General features: G+C 45.8%; 1 pseudogene; it reads left to right on the top strand.

The window, feature by feature from the left end:
• The first annotated feature begins 1,795 nt into the window (after window positions 1–1,795).
• On the top strand, window positions 1,796–4,517 carry LOC100941507 (annotated as a pseudogene).
• The last annotated feature ends 2,224 nt before the right edge of the window (window positions 4,518–6,741 follow it).

Below are 6,741 nucleotides of genomic sequence, written 5' to 3'. Positions count from 1 at the left end.
AAAAAAAAAAAAAAGTTTTTTTCAAGAAAGCATTTCTTTTCCAACCAAGATGGGCAGAGGGACAGGACTTATTTTCCTGCTTGAAACTGAAAGGGAGGCACCAGACCCACAGAGATCTCGAAGACCACTAAGGCTTGTACGAAAGATCTTTATTGGTGGGGGAGGGAGGCTGCAAAGCAGCACCAAGGAGGAGAAAAAAAAAGAGAGATTTAAATAAAGCGCCTCGGACGGTGCCTGTGGTTCAGTGAGTAGGGCACTGGCCCCATATACCTCGGGTGGTGGGTTCAAACCCAGCCCGGCCAAACTGCAATAAAAAAATAGCCGGGCATTGGGGAGGCTGAGGCAAGAGAATCGCCTAAGCCCAGGAGCTGGAGGTTGCTGTGAGCTGTGACACCATGGCACTCTACCGAGGGTGACAAAGTGAGACTTTGTCTCTAAAAAAATAAAGAAAGAAAGAGAGAAAGCACCTTGGGAGGGGGAGGGATGGGTGGAGGGAGGGTGATTGGAGGGATCACTTCTATGGTTTATCTTACAAGGATACAAGTGAATTTTTCTAAGAGTACAATATAAACGTCTTAACACAACAACAAAGAAAGTGACGTAAAGGCAACGTTAACCAGTTTTTAAAAAAAAGCAAGCAAGTCCTTATATAGGTTTGGTTAAGGGAAGGCTTAGAATGATGACAGGATGGTAGAATAGCCAATGAAGAGCTGTTAGGGGCAAGTCATAAGTTTTAACTTTTTAGCAGGTAATGAGGTAAGTTTTGCGACTGGGAGATGGGCTTTCTGGGACAGGGACTTTCTGGGGCAGGGGGTTTTCTGGGGCAATTACCTAACAGAAACAACAATAGAACCAGATAAAATACAAGCAACAACAGGACTCTACCCAGCACAATAGCTTGAGACTTTGTCCCCCTCCCCCAAAAAACCAATTACTTTCTTCACAGAAATAGAAAAATAATCCTAAAATTTAAATGGTCCCACAAAAGAGCAAATAGACAAAGCAATCTTGAACAAAAAGAACAAAGCTGAGCCAGGCACCATGGGTGAGACCTGCAATCTTAACACTGTGGGAAGCCGAGGCGGTGGATGGCTTGAGCTCAGGAGCTTAAGACCAGCTTGAACAAGGGCCAGCCCACTATTGCGGTGGGCCCCTGTAGTCTCACCTACTTGGGAGGCTGAGGCAAGAGGATCATCTGAGACCAAGAGTTTGAGGTTGCTGTGAGCTAAGACGCTGTGGCATGCTACCAAGGTACACAGAGTGAGACTGTCTCAAGAAAAAAAAAAAAGCTGAAGGTATCATACTACCTCATTTCAAACTATACCAGGAAGTTTTGGTAATCCAAACAGCATGCTACTACCATAAAAATAGAAATACAGACCAATGGAACAGAATAGAGAGCCCAAATATAAATCTATACACATTTACAGCCAAGTGATTGTCTTTTTTATTTTTTTTTTGAGACAGAGTCTCAAGCTGTCTCCTTGGGTAGAGTGCCATGGCATCACAGCTCACAGCAACCTCAAACTCTTGAGCTCATTATGCAGTCTTAAAGAAAGATGGAGACTTTACCTCTTACATGTTTACATGGATGGCACTGGAACATATTCTTCTTAGCAAGGTATCTCAAGAATGGAAGAAAAAGTATCCAATGTACTCAGTCTTACTATGAAACCAATTTATAGCTTTGAAAGCTATAACCCAATTATAGCCCAAGAAAAAGGGGAAAGAGGCGAGGGAGGGGAGGGAAGGGAGGAGGATGGGTGGAGGGAGAATAATTGGTGGGACCACACCTATGGTGCATCCTACAAGGGTACATGTGAAATTTATTAGGTGTAGAATATAAATGTTTTAACACGATAACTTATGCCGTGAAGGCTATGTTAACCAGTTTGATGAAAACATTTCAAATTGTATATAAAACCAGCACATTATACCCCAAATTAAAAAAAAAAAACAAAACCTCTTCGGCTTAAGCGATTCTCTTGCCTCAGCCTCCCAAGTAGCTGGTACTACAGGCGTCACAACACCTGGCTATGTTTTGGTTGCAGTTGTCATTGTTGGTTAGCAGGCCCAGGCCAGGTTTGTAGGGGTATGTGGCCAGCACCCTGCTGACTGTGCTACGGGCACCGCCATCCAAATGATTTTCTACAAAATGTCAAAAACACCCAACAAGGAAAGGGCAGTCTCTTTATAAACAGCATTGGGAAAACTGGATATCCACATTCTTCCTCCCCTCCAAACAGAGTCTTATTATGTCGCCCTTGGCAGAGTGCTATGGCGTTGCAGCTCACAGCAACCTCAAACTCTTGGGCTTAAGCAATTCTGTTGCCTCAGTCCCCCAAGTAGCTGGGACTACAGGCACCCGCCACAACGCCCACCTTTTTTTTTTTTTTTTTTTTTTTTGTAGTTGTCATTGTCGATTTTAGCAGGCCCGGGCTGGTTCAAACCTGCCAACCCCAGTGTATGTGGCCGGCGCTCTACCCACTGAGCGACGGAAGTTGAGCCCGGATAGCCACATTCCGAAGAACAAAATTACAACATTCTCTCACACCACATTAAAAGAAAATCAACTTAAAGCTTACCTTGGAAGCTCTAGGGAACACGTCACCTGCAGGCAACTAGACTCTCACGTACTATGACTCCCATCACGCCATGGGCCACCCTGGGCGGGGCCGACAGCTCTGAGCTCCCTTCCGGTCCCTGACACAATTCTGCTTTGGTGCCGCAGTTCCGCTTTGCAGAGCGTGCTGGGGACGTGTTAGAGCTCAGCTTGGCTTTCTCAAGCGCTTCCACATGCCCTTCCTGGCGGGATTCCTCACGGGATTCCTCACGGGCTTCCCCGCAGATTTCCTCAACGGCAGCCAAACCTAAAGTGCCTGATGATTTAGTAGCTCCTGTTGGGAAGAAACTACACGTTGGTTATAGAAATTTGGAAGCGAAGGAGAGGGAGAGTCTGGCTCAAGTAAAGTCTGAGATTTGGGAGGAAAAAGGACTTAAAGCAGGAATCGAAGTAGGACATACCTTTGGAGAAGTTTTTGAAACTGAGGAAAACACCAGTGAGTGCCTGGCAGAAGCGCTGGCTGAGTTTGAAAGATGGAAGCGAAGTCAGCAAATCACTGTTTCCACAGATAACTCGGAGGTCATGACTTGCCTTAGAGCTTTGGGGGAACCCATCACATGTTTTGGAGAAGGCCCTGTTGAAAGAAGAGAAAGGCTTAAAAATATCCTCTCAGTAGTTGGTAGTGATGCTTTAAAAAAGACCAAGAAGGATGATAAGAAATCTAAGAAGTCCAAAGGACTGTATGGGCAAACCTGGTACCATGAAGGACCAAACAGCTTGAAGGTGGCTAGACTGTGGATTGCTAAATATTCACTGCCCAGGGCAATGAAACGGTTGAACAAGGCTCCTCTCCATAAAGAGATTCCTGAGACAACTAGAATCTCCCAGATCTAGGAGCTGCACAAATCTCTGTGCTCTTTGAATAATTTCTACAGTCAGATTGGAGATGATCTGCCTATCTCCTCCTGTCACTTTAGTCCCAATTCCATGATGCTGGCTACAGCTTGTTGGAGTGGGCTGTGCAAGCTCTGGTCTATTCCTGATTTCATCCCCTTTCCGCACTCGTCAAGGCCATAACACAAAAGTAGGGACAGGGTGGTGCCTGTGGCTCAAAAGGGTAGGGCACTGGTCCCATATGCTGGAGGTGGTGGGTTCCAACCCAGCCCCAGCCAAAAATGGCAAATAAATAAATAAATCTATTTTTAAAAAAGGGTAGGGACAATGTATTTCATCCCCAAGCCACTGTCTCCTCAGACCAGAAAGGTGTCAACCTGGCATCTTGTGCTGCTGATGGCTCTGTGAAACTTTGGAGTCTTGCCAGTGATGAACCAGTGGCAGATATTGAAGGCCATATGATATATGTGGCCCAGGTAATGTGGCATCCATCAGGATGTTTCCTGGGCACCACCTGCTATGACCATTCGTGGCACTTATGGGATTTGGAGGCTCAAGAGGAGATCTTGCATCAGGAAGGCCACTGCAAGGGTGTGCATGACATTGCCTTCCATCCAGATGGCTCTTTGGCAGGTACTGGGGGACTGGATGTATTTGGCCGAGTTTGGGACCGCGCACAGGACGTTGTATCATGTTCCTAGAAGGCCACCTGAAGGAAATCTATGGAATAAATTTCTTCCCCAATGGCTACCACATTGCAACTGGCAGTGGTGACAACACCTGCAAAGTGTGGGACCTTTGGCAGTGATGATGCATCTATACCATCCCTGCGCATCAGAACTTAGTGACTGGTGTTAAGATTGAGCCCATCCATGGGAACTTCCTGCTCACTGGTTCCTGTGATCACACAGTCAAGATCTGGACCCATCCAGGTTGGTTCCTACTGAAGACTCTGGCTGGCCACGAAGTAAAAGTGATGGGTCTAGACATTTCTTTAAATGGGCAGCTTATAGCCACTTGTTCATATGATAGGACCTTCAAGCTCTGGATGGCTGAATAGGCAAGACTGTGGGAAAAGGACCCTAACTTCACGCGCTTCCTTAGGAGCCATTTTCCTCAAAAGAAAAGAATTGGGCTCAGTGCCTGTGGCTCAAGTGGCTAAGGCACCAGCCACATACACCTAAGGTGGCGTGTTCAAATCCAGCCCGGGCTGCCAAACAACAATGATGGCTGCAACCAAAAAAAATAGCCGGGCGTTGTGGCGGGCGCCTGTGGTCCCAGCTACTTGGGAGGCTGGGGCAGGAGACTCGCTTGAGCCCAGGAGTTGGAGGTTGCTGTGAGCTGTGGTGCCATTGTGAGAGCCAAACTAGCTCCATTTTGTTGTTTACAGCACAAGCCACAGTACAAGCCCCATTCCTAGCTGTTTACCGCATAGCCCTTCCGCCCCAACCTCTGCCAGGGAAACTTGCAGGGTCACTCCCTGCTGCCTTCCCCCACCCTAGGTTGCACAGCCACTGCGCTGTAAACTGAGTCACCTTAGGCAAATAGTTGCTATAATAAACAATAAGTTTCTATTACCTTGAAATACAGGTAACCAGGTTGCACCAACTCTAGCCCCCGGTTAAGGGACCCTCCATCCCTCACCTGTGCCAATCCAAACTCACCTTTACTAGTGAAATCATCAGCTACCAATGCAAATCCTCCTTTACTTCCTCCTTTACTAATGAAATCACCAACCACCAATGAAAAGTGTACTCGTACTGGACCCTACCCCTTTTGCCTTCTGTACCCCATAAAAACCTTGCACACCCCAGGTTCCGGGCTCGTCCTAGGCTTGCATGCCAGGAGAGTCCAGGCTTCCCGGGGCCTGAAATAAACTCATCTCATGCTTTTTACATCGGAGTGTGTCTCGGACTGTCTGTGGGGGTCTTTTGGGAGAATTTCGGGCGTAACACCATGCCACGACACTCTGCCCAGGGGGATAGCTTGAGGCTCTGTCTCAAAAAAAAAAAAAAAGAATTGAAGTGTTTAGTTCTGACATGTTTTCTGCCAGACCATGTACAGACTCTCAATAGAATCGGATTTCCATGTCATCTCCTGCTCCAGGTAAGCATCCTTACTCCTAGGTGATGACTAACCCATTTTTTGGTTGAAAGTTTAATTCTCCTCTTCATGCCTTGCCACAAACTGTGTAGACTTAGTCTTTGTTAAGCTTTTATTTGAATGCGCGATATAGCTTACCTCACAGTACTCTGGGGGAGTGACTGCCTCTGCTTATAATTCTTAAAACTTGGGTTGAGGAGGCTCCTGTGGCTCTGTAAGAAGGGCACCAGCCCCAGATAGCGAGGGTGGCGGATTCAAACCTGGCCCTGGCCAAACTGCAACAAAAAATAAATAAATAAATAGAATTAAAAAAAAAAAAACTTGGGTTAATATATCGTGGTGCATGCTTCAGGACTACATGTAACCCATGGAGCAAGGTGGCTGGACTATATTCTGGAAGCCCTCAAGTAAAGAGGCATATACCACCACTCATTGGTTAAACAATGCCTGATGGCAAGCACCTTTCCTCTCCCTTGAGAATGAAAACGAAGCAGTAGACCACAGCTATGCTGATGGCTATGCAGTGAAAATTTTACTTCTTCCTGTTGATTTCGCTTGGAATGCTAACTGTACCAGGAAGCATCGGGAAACTTGACCTGAACATTTGCCTTGTCAGAAAATGTCTTCCATTTTGCTTTGAAGTTTGATATCCTTCAGGCTACCCTAAAGCAAGGCAGTTGTGTCAAGATTCAGAGAAACTTTTAGAACGTAAACATGATGTCTCTATTGTTTTAAAAAAAAAATACAAAATGTATTAAAGGGCTGGGTACAGTGGTTCAGGTCTGTAATCTAAAAAAGTTGATCTCAGAGAAGTAGAGAGTAGAATAGTGGTTACCATGGGCTGGGATGATTGGTGGGGAAGTTGGGGAGATGTTGATCAAAGAATACAAAATTTCAGTTAGATAGTAGGAATAAGTTTTAAAGATCTGTTGTACAACATGTTGACCGTAGTTAATAACTATATTGTATTCTCGAAAAATGCTGAGAGTGGATGTAGTGTTCTTACCACAAAAGTGGTAACTAAGAGGCCAGGTACGGCCTGGTCTGTTAATCGTCAGGTTAATGGTCTGTATGATGGTTTCTTCTTCTTTTTTTTTTTAGAGACAGAGTCTCACTTTATCGCCCTTGGTAGAGTGCTGTGGCGTCACAGCTCACAGCTACCTCTAACTCCTGGGCTTAGG

Source organism: Otolemur garnettii, unplaced genomic scaffold (genome assembly GCF_000181295.1).
Source record: "Otolemur garnettii isolate 467f Iridium unplaced genomic scaffold, OtoGar3 scaffold00153, whole genome shotgun sequence".
Taxonomy (NCBI): Eukaryota; Metazoa; Chordata; class Mammalia; order Primates; family Galagidae; genus Otolemur; species Otolemur garnettii.
The sequence above is the reverse complement of the archived record's forward strand: the minus strand, read 5'-3'. Positions and strand labels throughout refer to the sequence as shown.